At 42.8% G+C, this 15668-nt stretch overlaps 1 protein-coding gene across 1 annotated transcript in view; it reads right to left on the minus strand.

Moving 5' to 3' along the window:
* Nucleotides 1-4396: 4396 nt before the first annotated feature.
* Nucleotides 4397-15668, minus strand: part of ATOX1 (antioxidant 1 copper chaperone) — a 35438-nt gene continuing 24166 nt past the window's right edge. The window contains exon 4 of the mRNA XM_061151781.1: nucleotides 4397-8813. The gene's annotated coding sequence lies outside the window, so the exon portion shown is untranslated. The remainder of the gene's footprint in view (nucleotides 8814-15668) is intronic.

The following is a 15668-nucleotide window of genomic DNA, read 5'->3' on the forward strand; positions in this document are numbered from 1 at the left end:
CACAGGCTCTAGACGTGTAGGCTCAGAGGTTGCCACTTGCCAGCCCTAAAGTGTGGGCAGTTTCAGCACATGGCCTTAGTTGCCCCAAGGCATGTGGGATCTTCCCCAACCAAGGATCGAACCCGTGTTCCCTGCATTGGCAGGGCAGTGCCAGCTAATAGTGCCACCATCTGCCATGAATGGCAAGTATCCCCTTTAAGACTGAAAACAGGTCATTAGTGCCTTTAAATCCAGTCAGACTAGAGAACCAATTTTAAAAACTCATCTTAATATTCTATTCCTCACGAGCCATTCTCAATTTTATCAATCTCTGTCTGAATCAAACCACCGGTTTACAGGAAATGAAGGGTTAGAGGAAAATATTTAGGAACACTGTGAGAATCCAACCAGCCATACTCAGAATGTCAGAAATTCTGCAGGACAAATGAGATAGTTTCTCCAATAAATGGTGTAAAAAAAGGTGGGTGGGGGGAGGAACTACAATAGATTAATGGGATGTAAGAAAAGTGTATGGTGTGGGTTTCTTTGTATCTTGATTCAAATTAGCCAAATAGAAATAAAGATTTTTAAGATAATCTGGAAAATTTGAACACAGACTGGGTATTGAATGATACTAAGGAATTACTTTTTTTTTAAATTTATTTATTTTCACTTGGACTGCTTTACAATGTTGTTTTGGTTTCTCCCATACATCAGTATGAATCAGTCATAGGTATACACATGTCCCCTCCCTCTTGAACCTCCCTCCCACCTCCCATCCCATCCCACCCCTCTAGGTTGTCACAGAGCACTGGTTTGAGCTCCTTGTGTTATAGAGCAAATTCCCACTGGCTATCTGTTTTCCATGTGGTAATGTATGTATTTCAGTGCTACTCTCTCAATTCACCCCAGAGCCGAATTTGTCCCAGGGGCACTCTCTCCTGCCCCTGCTGTGCCCGTGAGTCTGTTCTCTATGTCTGAGTCTCTATTCCTGCCCTGCAAACAGATTCCTCAGTACCATTTTTCTAGATTCCATATATATGCATTAATATATGATATTTGTTTTTCCTCTTTCTGACTTACTTCACTCTGTATAACAGGTTCTAGATTCATCCATCTGATTAGAACTGACTAAGATTTGTTCCTTTTAGTGGCTGAGTGATGTATATATCACAAATTTGATTGTATGTACCCACAACTTCTTTATCCATTCATCTGTTGATGTACATCTAGGTTCCTTCCGTGTCCTGGCTATTGTAAACAGTGCTGCAATGAACATTGGGGTACATGTGTCTTTTTCAATTATGGTTTTCTCATGGTATATGCCCAGTAGTGGGATTGCTGGGTCATATGGTAGTTTTATTCCTATATATACTAAGGAATTACTTTCTTTTTTTTAATATATATATATTTTTTTGCAGGAATTACTTTTAATTGTATTAGGTGAGATGATGGAATTGTGGCTCCACCAAAAAGAAAGTTCTTATCTGTTAGCTTTACATACTGAAATATTTATGGTTGTGATGGTATAATGCAAAGACAAGATTTGTTTTGAAATACTCTTAAGAAAAGGTGTGTGATGGGGCTGGGTATGTAAACAAGTTTGATGAGCTCTTGATAGTGATTAGAGCTGGCTGCTGAGTACTTAGAAGGTTAATAGCATTATTCTCTTTGTTTTGAATTCTGCTTGAAACTTTCCACAAAACATTTAGATAACAATATTGAATTAAACTAAATTGTTTCCGTTTCTTGTGAAGGTTCTGATCCTAACATGGGCTCCCTTGTTGTTAAAAAATAAAAATAAAAAAGATTATTAGCAAGTGAGGGGAGTTAGCAATTTACTAACTCCAAACCATGACTTTCTCCTCCGTGTGATCAGAAGGCTTGGAAAAATATTTAAAGGAAAATAGTTTATTTACTCTGTGGATTCAGTGTAGTTTCACACAAAAAATAATCTTCAGGACAAAAAGTGGTCCGTGTCCCACCTTGAGAAGCTCTGGTATTATAAAGTGAACCCAGGACTCAGGGCAGGAGGCCTGGGATCTCATTCTCACTCACAAGAAGTTCCCTTGCCTTGGGTTCTTTCTCTGTAAAATGGGAGAAATCAGGCTAAAAGATCTCAAGGATCCCTCCAATTATGTCATGCTATGATTTAGTAAATGATCAACGTGTCTAACAACTCATTCAGTCATTCAACAACCTATTTGTTCAACACCTGCTATTGATGGTGCTTATGCTGGGATGCCCAGAGAAGGCAATGGCAACCCACTCCAGTATTCTTGCCTGGAAAATCCCATGGACGGAGGAGCCTGGTAGGCTGCATGCAGTCCATGGGGTTGCTAAGAGTCAGATGTGACTGAGCAACTTCAGTTTCACTTTTCACTTTCATGCATTGGAGAAGGAAATGGCAACCCTCTCCAGTGTTCTTGTCTGGAGAATCCCAGGGACAGGGGAGCCTGGTGGGCTGCCGTCTATGGGGTCGCACAGAGTCGGACACGACTGAAGTGACTTAGCAGCAGCAGCAGTGGCAGCATGCTGGGATGCGCCTAGACATAGTCTGTGCCTTCATAGAGCTTAGAGTCTGGCTGAAATCGGCTATTTCCAAGAGAATGTCATTTATTCTGAAAAATAGACAGTGGTGTATTGACACATTTTGGAAGGAGCCTGACCATTTTCTCCCAGGTCTCCTATCTATTCAAATCCTAACTCTTCCTCCCCAAACTGCCTGTATTTCAGAACAACTGTTGCCTCTGGGACCAGGAGATGCAATCCTCTGAGTGCCTAGGTAGGGCGGTGTTCTTATCCTGAAGCAGAGTCTTCCCTGCCCTCATGGGGGCTGAGAGTGGGAAGAGGGATGGGCCGGGGGAAAACTTGGGTGCAATAAAATGGAGATAGGGTCAGTGAAGGCAGAGGGACAAAAGGTACCAGCCCACTGTTTCCCTTACCTCACTGCAAGTGCTAGAATAAAGATACCACACTTTCCCATTCCTCTGCAGGGAGATAACATAAAGAAATGTCACTACAGGACTTTTTAACTAACCCCATCAATAGGAATCCCTCCAAAGAATTGTTTTAATCTTTCTACCTCAGTCTTCTCTGTGGATTAGGGAAGGTATCTATCCCCATAAAGCAATTAAGATCCAGGCAGATACTCCATGTAAAAGGCTTAGCATAATAACTGGAACATTTCACTACTTCTTGTCCACTCCGTACATTCACCAGATCCAGAAACAACTCCTTAGCTTGCCTAGCCTTCCTGGAGTATAACTGTCTTTTGTTTATTTTACTTTATTTATTTTGGAGTGTAACATTCTTGTTGATTATCTGTGACCCTTGCTCTCAGTCTCTCTTTGGACCCAGAAAACCCAACTTTGGAACCCTGTTCATTCAATTTATGGCCCCTGGGTTGAATGACCCAAGCAGGTATGCTTGGAACACTCAAGAAACCAATTCTTTTCTATGAGTGTTCATTGGAATACTAATGACCATTAAGAACAGCCAGGAGGCTAGGATGGATCTGATCCTTTTTTTTTTTTTTTTCCTAAAAGACTTTTCCAAATTCCCTTGGTAGACACACCCAGCCCTTGTCTCTATTAACACTAACCCCAGGCCGGTCCCATCACTTCAAGGCAAATAGACAGGGGGAAAATGCATCACTGACTCAATGGAGGTGAATTTGAGCAGACTCCAGGAGATGGTAAAGGAAAGGGAGGCCTGGCATGCTGCAGTCCAGGGGGCTGCAAAGAGTCAGACACAAATTAGGAACTGAACAACAACAGCTAGAGGCCATTTCCATGTGCCTTGCTTTAACTGCACTAGTCTCATCTTCAGAATAGATCATTTTACCCTGGGTTTTAAAGAGGCATGTCCCAGTACCTCCATAACAATTCTAAACCCTTGAAAATTTAGCATCCAGTGGTTTCCCAGCTCCCATGTAGTTAAGGCCAGACTTCTCAGCTTTTCTTCAAGACTCTCCAACATATGACCTCAACATAGGCCATCATCTTTTATACAACTTGTACTTAATTCATACTTTAGTGATTATTTTCTGTAGACTGCTCACCTACTTTCTTTCTTTTTCCCAAGTTCAACAAATGCTTATTGGACTTGAGACAAAACCTTTCCCTTTCTGTATGATCTGTTAGAAATTTCAGATGCCTGCAGGCATATGTTAAGATTTGGTTAAATAGCCCAGTTTAACACAAGAGGGAGGGATGGAGCCTTACTGAACTGGAAAGTATCTGGTCTATAAAAGACATTCAAATTTAAAATGCTATGAACAAAGTAGTCACCAAAGAAAACACATCTGTTGGCCTAGGACCTTCAGAAAATCATTGCTATCAATTCTTTAATAATACATCCCCAATTCTGAATGAAATTATACATAGACTTTCAATATATTAACAAATAACAGTAGTGTTTTATCAGTGTAAGTTTATTTTCTGATTTTAAACATTATTTTGGGAATTTCCTAGAAGTCCAGTAGTTAGGACTCTGGACTTTCACAGCCAAGGGCCCAGGTTCAATCCCTGGTCAAAAAACTAAGATCTGCAACCTTCTCAGTGGCTTAGCCAAAATAAATAAATAGCTAAATAAACATTGTCTTATCTGTTTGTGAAAGCCAGTCAACATGAAGAGCAGGCACTGATGATCACAAAAACTTAAAACTAGGATTTAGGTTTCAATCATAGACTTCAATCAGCCTCATAGCCAATTCATTGAATAATATATTTTTTATGCCATAATATTGAGAGAATATCAATTTATAGATACATAGTTGAAAATGGGCACAGTTTTTAAACAGCTCACTTTGAAACACAGAATATTTTGCAGTTAAACAGAGAATAACTCTTGAGAGTCCCTTGAACTGCAAGGCGATCAAACCAGTCAATCCTAAAGCAAATCAACCCTGAATATTTACTGGAAGCACTGAAGCTGAAGCTCCAATATTTTGGACACCTGATTCAAAGAGCCAACTTACCAGAAAAGATCCTGATGCTGGGAAAGATTGAGGGCAGGAGGAAAAGGGGGTGACAGAGGATGAATATTTGGATGGCATCACTGACTCAATGGACATGAGTCTGAGCAAACTCCAGGAGATAGTGAAGAACAGGGAAGCCTAATGTACTGTGGTCCCTGGGGTCACAAAGAATCAGACACAACTTAGCAATTGAACAACAAACAGAGAATAAAGGAGAGGCTTGATTCCAAAGTCTACACACACACAAAAACTTAAGTTGATAGTTAATCCCTGATATTTTGTAGACTTCTCTTTCTCAGAAATAGAAACATTGATTTTTAACTGCCTGTGTGATGAATAGACTTTTAAAAACTGAATTTCCTCAAATTCTTTGCAGATAGATGTGGTCATATAACTAAGTTCTGGCCTAACAATGTATATAGTAGTGTCATATGCAATTTTGGGGAAATGTCCTGCTGACAGAATGCAATTGGGGTGGGTGGAGCTTAAGCAGTCACTTTGGAACACGACATTTAAAGCCCATATGGAGTGTGGCAGAGCAGCAAAATAGAGTGAATCATGAAGCTGTGGAGTCCTATCCCAAGGAGAGAGGTGTGAGGCATTGCACCAAGGCCATTGAAGTGGAGACCAGAACCAAGGTTACCTCTGAAGCTAACCCTTTGTAACTGTTGCCAAAAGCCCCCTTGATCATCACCAGCAAGCTTCCTGACCCCAAATTGGGCAAAAATGCCCACCTTGGTACTCACCCTATAGCACCCTAACCTAATGCCACCCTTCCAGCAGGAATTATCTACGTCTTGAGACGATGAAAATTGGCTGCTAACCTGTGGCTCAGAGGTTAAAGCATCTGCCTGCAAAGCGGGAGACCTGGGTTCGATCCCTGGGTCGGGAAGATCCCCTGGAGAAGGAAATTATTCTCCAGTATTCTTGCTTGGAGAATCCCATTGGATGGAGGAGCTTGGTGGGCTACAGTCCACGGGATCACAAAGAGTCAGACACAACTGAGTGACTTAAATTTCACTTTTTCAACCCGTGAAAGGGCTTTCCAGGTGGCGTTGGTGGTAAAGAACCTGCCTGCCAATGCAGGAGACATAAGAGCCGTGGGTTCGATCCCTGGGTCAGGAAGATCTCCTGGAGGAGGGCATGGCAACCCACTCCAGTATTCTTGCCTGAAGAATCCTGTGGACAGAGGAACCTGGTGGGCTACAGTCCATAGGGTCACAAAGAGTCAGAGGGGACTGAAGCGACTGAGCATGCAACCCATGAAAAAAGCCTCAGCTGCCTCTTGAGCCAGCCCTGTGTTCTAACAGCATCCTGTTGGCTCTCCCTGGCCTGTCAGGAGGTCAGCCTGCTGCATTTGCAGCACCCTCATTATCTCTGCTCCCTGCTTTTAATAAACTCACTCTCATCTGAAATACTGTGTGTCTGGAAATTCTTTTCCAGCCCACACTCAGGCTGCCCTGACAGAAGCCAGAACTCCAGCCCTTGATAACTTCTCCAAATTTTGTTCGTTTGAGGGCAGAACATATTTCTGTGTTATTTAAGGCATTGCTATTTTTTCATTTGGTTTTTGATACTTACAGCTGAAACTGTGATACAGAAAATTAAACTGATGATGGTCTTGAATGGGTTAAAATTTGTTACCTAACACTTGTAAGTGTGCCTGTTGTTCCTTAAGATGTTCGAGTGAGCCTAATATCTAAAGCAGATGATGGGTAGCAGAATATGCCACTCCAAAATATGAAGGATGATTCTCAAATTTTGGTCTCGAACGCTCTTATTGCCTTAAAAATTATTGTGAGGGAGTTTTGTGGCCTTGTAGTTAGGATTCTAGGCTGTCACTGCCGTGGCCCAGGTTCAGTCCCTGATTGGGGAACTGAGATCCCACAAGATGTGTGGCATGGCCAAAAAAAATTGTTGTGACTTTGAATAAATGTTTTATTTAGTTACATTTGTCAATATTCACTGTGTTAGAAATGAACACTAAGATCTTTTTAAAGAACAAGAATATACAAACACACACCCTGTTAGGTATCAGAGCAAAACAACATCTGGAGCCAACACGTCACGTAACGTCTGGAAAACTCCCCTGGATCCTTGGGAGAGAATGATAGTGAAAGAGGCAAATAACATCTTAGTGTATTATGAACATATAGTTTGGAAATTGTGGACCCTTAAAGGGACCCCTGGAACCCTGGGGCCACACTTTGAGAACCACTGATCTAAAATATGAAATTTTAATCAAATATTTGGGGAGGCGGGACATACCTTCAGTGATTTAAGAATCTCAGAACAGGATGATGCCTAAGATTCAGCAGTAGATAGCTGATGGGATTTTGGGGGGCCACCAGCACCCATTTTCCATTCTTTGGGCACCATACCTTGATTTCTCTCTTGGGCAATGACATCCTCTCCTGCATTCTCAGTCCAGCTTACAGAAAGGGTGTGACTAGGCTAATTCCTAGCAGTTGGGCAGTAAGAATGAGGAGAGGAGAGAATTTGATGGGGACTGGACCGGTTTAATTACTTAAGTTACTTAGTGTTCCAGGCTCCATGATAATATTGACTGTTTCACGGAGGAGCATGAGGTGGAAGGCAGGTCTGTAGCAAAGGATCTGGTGTTTTCCTTCTGGGCTGGACTAGTAGTGGATGTGAGATCCAGAGTAGAAGCAGTCTCTTGAAGATCACACTGGGAGGCCCATGTGAACACGAAGCCGGCATGAGAGAGACAGAGAGCCATCCTGGGACATTGGTCTGAGTCCCTAAGCCAGCCCAGGGCAGCCTCTGCTATCTGTCTGCTCTTCTGCTCAATCTGAAGACCCTCCGTTTTGCTCAGGGAGCTCTCTGCCTACGTCCAGCCAACACACCAAGCTTCCTAGACCTCCTTACGGTGAAGAGAGAGGCCAGGTGACCCAGGGCTGGTCAATGACTTGTAGGCAGGTCTGTGCGTGGAAGGTTCTGGGGAAACTTGTGATAGGAAGGAGCCTTTGTTCTTTATCCCTGTCTTCTCAGATTGCAGGCATGAGAGATGAGAAGGGGAGCAGCTGGGGAGCGAGAGGCACCAGGAAGGCTGCCAGAGGGAATGGGTTGCTTTACAGACTGAGATGAACGTGTTAGGATACAAACGTCTGTGACACACAGCAGCCTGCAGTCCCTACATGGTAGACAGCCCTGCTCCTGGCCTTTTGGCTCACAGGGGCCTGTCAAGTCCCTTTGGGGCTTATGCCGCTTTGGCTTGGGGGCTCTGTCACTTTCAGGAGAAAAAGTCAGATTTCTGGCTCTGAGGAGATCTTGTGTTTACTCAAGTGGTGGCTAACCTCTTCTCACGTCTCTGAGACAACGTGAGCCCCAGTCACAGCTTTAAGACAAGAGCAGATGATGTTTGTTACGTGGCAGAGGAGAATCATCCTGTGGTTTCACAGAAACAGTGAGCAGGAGGGTGAGAGAGGAAGAAGGTCCCGGGAGAGGGCAAAGAGCAGCCTGAAGGAGAGCAGAAAACGTGTCCCGGCTTTGGAAAAGAACTGAAACGGCATCTGGGGCCACTGTCTGGGTCATGCACATAGTTCTGATGACTCTACAGTCAAGCTATGTAGGGGAGGCTCCTCCAACTTTTAGCAAACTGCAGTTGGCCCTCACACTCCTGAGACGTGAAGGACTGCATTCTCTGGGGGGCTGGGCCTCTCTGTTCTGGACTTTTCCTCTTTCCTGGGGAAGGTCAGGGCGAAGTCAGAGGGAGAACAAGACTTCATGTGAGCACGTGCCAACTTTACAGTCTGAATCGAAGTCCTGATTCTGTACCAAATTGCTGGGGATCTTGAGCACTGTATTTCATTTCTTGAGACTCAGCTTCTTCCTGTGAAAAATGATCATTGTTAGAGTCATCTCATAGAGCTGTTGCAAGGATCAGATGAGCCGGCAAGATGTAACATGAAAGTCTTAAATAAGGAGAATAGGGGAATCGCTTAGAGTACTCCAGACCGCTGAGTACTCTTGCTACTACCTTTGCAGCTTCTTATGAATCTGTGATGATTTCACAGTTAAAAGTTATGAAAAAAATTCTTCTTTTTCTCATTAATAGGAAGAAAGAGACAAAAATTTACATGGCCAGCTGCAGGTTTTTGTATTTTCCTAGCAGTCGAGCAGTAGGAGTGAGGAGATGAGAGAATTTGAAGGGGACAGGAATGGATTAGTTAATTAGATTAATTAACTAGATCCTTTATAATGCTCTTAGAGATATAAAAGTAAAGATTATAGAGCTTTTAAATGACTGGTGATGGTGGGACTTTGTTTTCTTGGATCATGGCTCTGCCCAGACTAGGCTGCTCGAAGCTTTGGAATTTTCCAGGGTTATGCTCTCACAGAGGCAGGTCAGCTATGTTGATCCCCTTTCATTGCTCCAGCCCCACCACCCTTGCAACAGGCTGCCCAGCCGTCCCAAACCCCACAACATTCCTCTCAGAAATGTGGTCAGAATCAGGAAATAATACCTTGGCCCCTGGGTCTTTCTAGAACCCTCTCTAAGATACCATCTTTCAGGCCCATGACCTCACCCCTTCCCTCCTGTGTCTCTGGAATGGATTAAAAGCCTCTGGTGCCGGAGGAGATTATATTAGCAAGTAATGTGCTTAGCTCAGAGACTGGCACATAGAAAGTGTACATTAAATTCAAGCTATCACAGTTCATGGAAAGCATCAGGATAAGTCAGTATGTGACCCAGCCCTGCTATCAAGTTGCTGATGACTTTCAATAAGTCTCTCAGCCTCTCTGGATCAGTTCTTCCTTCTCTGAAATAATGAAAGAGCTGAACCAAAAAATAGGTCCCTCTACTCTAAAGATCTCTGAAACTCTTGACGGAAAGTCTGAGCCATTCCCTGCTAAGAAGCTGTCCTGGCTTTGAAACACTGAGTTATCAATGCCTCAGTAAACTACACCTCCTCTAGGGAACTCCCAGCCCAAGAGGGAAGGCTACTGAATGACAGAGAGCTTTTCAAGATATTTGGCCAGGGCCATGCTGACTCAGAAGAAACAAACAGTACAATTCTCAGTCCTGAAGGTAACAAGAAGTGCCCTGCCAGTCCCCAGAGAGAAAGCCCACTGTTAGCTCATGGAACGGGGCAGGGCTTTCATTGAATTCTAGAATGTCAGTGCTGGAAAATCTCTTAGGGAGTTTCTGGTTCAGGGGTTTTTAAGCCATGTTCTGTGCATGCTTCTGCAGTTCCACAAACTGTTAATATTTGTCTCCTTTTGTATACTTCAAGCTGTATTTAAAACCATGACTGAAAAACAATCAAGACACCAATATTGGTCACCCATAACTTTCAACACATCAGAAATGAAAATTCATTAGTATGTTGTGGCAGAGTCCACTGATATTGTCCCCTAAACCTACCCTTCCTTCTCTTTGTTGTGGAAACTGCAGTTGGCGTGGGTGGGGCGGGGGTGTTGGTCCATGGCCACTGAAGTTAAACACTACATTTCCCAGCCTTCCTTGTAGCTAGGTAAGGCCATGTAATGACATTTTCATTAGTAGGATATAAGTAATGGTTGTGAGCACTACTTCTGGGTGTTTTTTTAAAGTGAGGGTCTATGCTCTTCTTCTTCCCTTTTCTCACTGGCTGTGGTGTGGACATGATGCTGAAGCTCAGTCGGTTGCCTTGGACTTAGAAGTCTCATGCTGAAGATGATGGGCAAAAACAGAGAAGGGATCTTGGGTCTTTGATGATCGTTTACCTGCCTGTTTGTGGCTCAGATGGTAAAGAATCTGCCTGTAATGCAGGAGATCTGGATTCAATCCCTGGGTTGGGAAGATCCCCTGGAGAAGAGAATGACAACCCACTCCAATATTCTTGTCTGGAGAATTCCATGGGCAGAGGAGCCTGGCAGGCTACAGTTCATGGGGTTGCAAAGAGTCAGCCATGATGATCATTTAGTTCTAACTTGATTATATTGAGTTCCTGGACTGTTTCTCTCCAGACTTCATTTATATGAAAGAGTTATAAACCTCTGTCATTTTTAAAGTGAAGTCACTTAGTCATGTCCTACTATGTGACCCCGTGGACTATAGACTGCAAGGCTCCTCTGTCCATGGGATTTTCCAGACAAGAGTACCGGAGTGGGTTGCCATTTCCTTTTCCAGGGGATCTTCCCGACCCAGGGATTGGACCTGGGTCTACCTGCATTATAGGCAGATGCTTTACCCTGTCATATTTAAGCCACTTTTATCTTCTTATTGTTGTTGTTTTTTATTTTTTGGTGCTCGGCTTGTGGGAATCTTAGTTCCCCAACTAGGGATTGAACCCAGGTCCTTGGCAATAAAAGCACAGAGTCCTAACCATTGGACTGCCAGGAAATTCCCAAGCCACTTTTATTTTGGAGTTAGTGCTTGTTTAGTCTCTAAGTCACGTCTAACTCTTTTGTGACCCCATGGACTGTAGCCTGCAGGCTCCTCTGTCCATGGGCTTTCCCAGGTAAGAATATTGGAGTGGGTTGCCATTTCCTTCTCCAAGGAAACTGCCAGTTGTAACTATCACTCAGGTCAGGAAATAGAATTTTGCAGTCATACAGAAGGAATCCACATGCTCTGACTCAATCACAGCAACCTCTTTACTCCTAAAAGAACAATATCCTTAAGATGTTATGGAAAAATCCAAATGAACTTTCAGGCCAACCCAATATACAGGATAAAGTTTAAGACTTTGTTTGAACAAAGTCTTCCTCTGGTCAAAAGTTAGAAAATAACGGAAATAGTGTGACCACCTCGTTTTACAGAGGGAGAACATGAGGTTCAGAGAGGGGAAAGGACTTCCTAATATCAATCAGCAAATTAGTGGCAGAGAAAACTAAGACTTTCCCTGACACCTTAGCATTTCATTTTCTAATTCTGTCTAGGGGAAGGGACCCTTGATACAAGGTATCAGCCTTACCTAGTTACTCAAAGATAGGAAAGATTTGCAAATATAGACTCTTTAGTACAGGGCATTTCATCCTTGACCAGCACCAAACCTGGCTCTTCCCACTCAGATCTTAGGGCAGAAAGGCTGCCAGTGGTTCTCCCCAGATGGCTTTGCATTTTAACCTTGAAGGATGCATCAGCAAAGGTGGAGTCATAGACACAGAGTCATGTAATGGGGATGCTAATTGGATGAAGTGATCTCAGTATTTCTCAGAACCCAGCATAGTGCATCTCTCCCAGGGTGCTGTGTGCACCCACCCCGATACACAAAGGTTCTCAGAGAGCACTGTGGTTAAGTGTATTGCTGAGTCCCTAGGACCAATAGAAGTCAGATGTAGGCTGGAGTAAACCCGAGCTCTTCCGCCATATTCAGTCAAATGTTGTGACCTGCATGGGGCTACTCCCAAGTCAGAATTCCAGGGACTCGCTTGTGCTCATGAAAGTCAATTATGTTACACTGTGAAAAGTGCCCGTTGTGCTTTCATGTAGGACCTGACAGCATCTCATATTGGCCAGACTCCACAGTCCTCTCTCTCCTAGATTTTTGGATGTTTAAGGATAGGCTTATTGGCTTTTGCCTTATCCTATGGGTTAAAATTAGCTATCAACATTTAGTAAAGATGTTATTATATATTCCGTGATTGGGGGTAGGGTTGTGTTCTGAGGACTCCAAGTTATGGAAACAACACAATCTCTCCTTTTGGAAAACCCATGAAGTATGGTATTTGTATATTGAAGGCTCTGTGAATCCCCAGACTAGAGAATTTTGCTTGATTTTGACTGACCTAGCATTTCCCAAACTTTTTTGACTTTTGGCTCTTGTGTTTCACTAACACCATGGCAAATGATGCCGAGCCCCTTTGAGGGATAAAGGATGCATTAATAGACATGGACCACATATACAACATGGCTAGAAATGCACCCTTCTGGCCCATGTAGCTCATCTTTCTGGAAAAGTACAGAATTATCCCATATTCTGTAAAAACCCATTCCTAACAAATCCAAAAAGCCGTTGTGGAACTGACCTCAGCCTGCCTGGTCTGGGGTGGGTTCCCACTGGCTTGTCCTCAAGGCCTGGCACCTGGCTTGTTGTACCAAGATCCCTGGCCAGCCGGCAGCCACCCAGTGTGTGTCTGGGCTTGTTTTTCCTTCCTCTCCCTGCTCTTTTTAGAACACGGCTGAATGGCTCCAGTCTCGCAGCCTTTCTCCCAGCCAACACTGGACCTCTCCAAGTCTGGCCAGCTCCTCTCCCACCCGCCTTGATAAACACCAGCTCCAAGCTGGGAACCACAGCGCCGGGCTGTTTTCCTCCCTCCTGCCCCCCCCCACCCAGGAAGCCTTCCCTTTGCCTAGGCTTCCTTCCTAGGGCCTTGGCTGCCCACCCATTTTTAACTCATCAGCCCAGTCACCTGAAGAAAAAGAGACTTGCAGGAGACGCAAGATGAAAGAGTCTTTAATCCTGTGGCTTTTTTTTTGGAGTTTTGTTTTTAGCAGGAAAACCTTATTTTCAAAACAAATTATTGTGAAGAATTTACCAGTTTATAGAACAGGTAAATAAGGACATTTATGGCAGGCTTGTTTATTCCGGCAAAACACTGCAAAGAAATGAAATGGCCATTGGGAGGGGATGGGTTTAATAAAATTATGGTGAAGTCATTCAATGGAATATTATGCAGCCCCCTAACAACATGAGGCAGTTCCCAATGATAGTAACAAAAGTGCTAGGAAAATCCTTCCTCCATGTGGAAAATGTTTGGTTGATAATTTAACTTGGGGCCAGAAATGAAGATAACCGTGCACATTGCTATAATGGACGAATTCCTATTCAAACTTGTCTGATATTTTTATGGTACTTAAATACGACGACCAAACATCCCAGTTCACCCAGAACTGAGGGGTTTCCTAGGACACAGGACGTTAGTGGTAAAACTAAAAAAATCTCAGGCAAGGATATGAAGTCGTTCTCCTATACTCAGCAAGTTAACACTGTTTGAGAAAGAATAAGATCATTACTAATTTTAGCCCCCAGTATATTCACAAATAAAATTGAACCAATATTTGTATTATAAATAGAAGGGCAAAACTATGTGGATTAATATGAAATGTGGAATCATTGTAAGATGCTGTGAAATGCAAAAAAAAAAAAAAAAAAAGCGAAAATACAGAACATTGTGCTAAGTATGTTCCCATTTTATATGTTTTCTCTCTTGTTTTTCCTAAAGTTCAGGGTCAGAGAGCAGTAAAGGATTTATCTGTATAATATAAAAATGAAGTTTATGACTTCTTACCTATTTGTGTACCCCATTGTAAGAAAATGGCTGGACTGATTCTTACCAAGTTTTGAGGATATATTTGGGAGGGTCTGACTTAAAATATAGGCTTCCCAGGTGACTTAAAATACAGGTTGTTTGGCATATGAAATTTTCATTCTAGGGGTCCTTGGTGGTTTGGTGGTTGTCACTAAGTCGTGTCCAACTCTTGTGACACCATAGACTGTAGCCCACCAGGCTCCTCTGTCAATGGGGTTCTCCAGGCAAGAATACTGGAATGGGTTGCCATGCCCTTCTCCAGGGGATCTTCTGACCCAAGTATTGAACCTGTATCTCCTGCATTGCAGGTGGTCTCCTGCACTGCAGGCAGATTCTTTACCAACTGAGCCACCAGGGAAGCCCCAGGGGTCCTTGGGAGGGTATGTCATAGAGATAAGCAGTCATTCTCCAGAGAAGCTGACTCTGGTTAACAAGGGAGGCCCACAAAGTCACCAGTTGGAAAAGATGCACCAGATGGGCTGGGGTCCACTGACACAGAGAAAGAAAAGTGGTTTCCAGTCAATGTCCAAAGTACAAAGTCACAAGGTAGACTCTCCAAATGGAAGGCCTTGGTGTGCAGGCTGCTTCCCATATGGGGAATGGATCAGATGTCCATGCACGTAAGGATGGTTGTTCCCAGTGGAGTTACTCTTTTGGATCTTAAAGCTTGCATTTGCAGACTATTCCTGAAAGATGCTTATGAAATTGGTGACAATAGTGTCCCCAAGGAAGAGAACCACAGATCTAAGATGACTGGATATTCATTTTTCATTGTATATCCTGTTGAACTGTTGGCAGTGTTTTCCATGTTTATATATCATCTTTTTTCTTTTAATTTATGAGCTATTACAAGCACACGAAGAAAGTTTAGAGAATATTAAGTTAACATCTTTGTATGTACCTGCTGGCTTTAACAAATCTTAATGTTTTGCCATATATAGTTGTATAGAAAAATTTATAGTTTTCTTCCTGTGTCTTTCTCCTTTACTGCCACACAGAATGCTTTTCTTTTTTTTGCCAATTTATGTTTGAAATATAATTAATTTACAATGTTGTGTTAGTTTCAAGTGCACAGCAAAGTGATTCAGTTATATAGATATATATTTTCTCTTTCAGGTTCTTTTCCACTATAGGTTATTATAAGATATTGAGTATACTTCCCCGAGCTATACAGTCAGTCCTTGTTGTTTACCTATTTTTTTTCTATGTTCAGTGGTTTGCATCTGCTAATCCCAAACTCCCAGTCCCTCACTCCTGCACCTACCCTCACCCTTGGCAACCACAAATCTGTTGTATATATCTGTGATTATGTTTCTATTTCATAGATATATTCATTTGATATTGTTCATTTTATTCACACATATTGTTCATTTTAGATTCCACATGTAGGTGATAGCATATGGTATTTGTCTTGCTATTTCTGATTTTGCTCAGTATGATAATCTCT

Source organism: Dama dama, chromosome 9, assembly GCF_033118175.1.
Source record: "Dama dama isolate Ldn47 chromosome 9, ASM3311817v1, whole genome shotgun sequence".
Classification (NCBI taxonomy): Eukaryota; Metazoa; Chordata; class Mammalia; order Artiodactyla; family Cervidae; genus Dama; species Dama dama.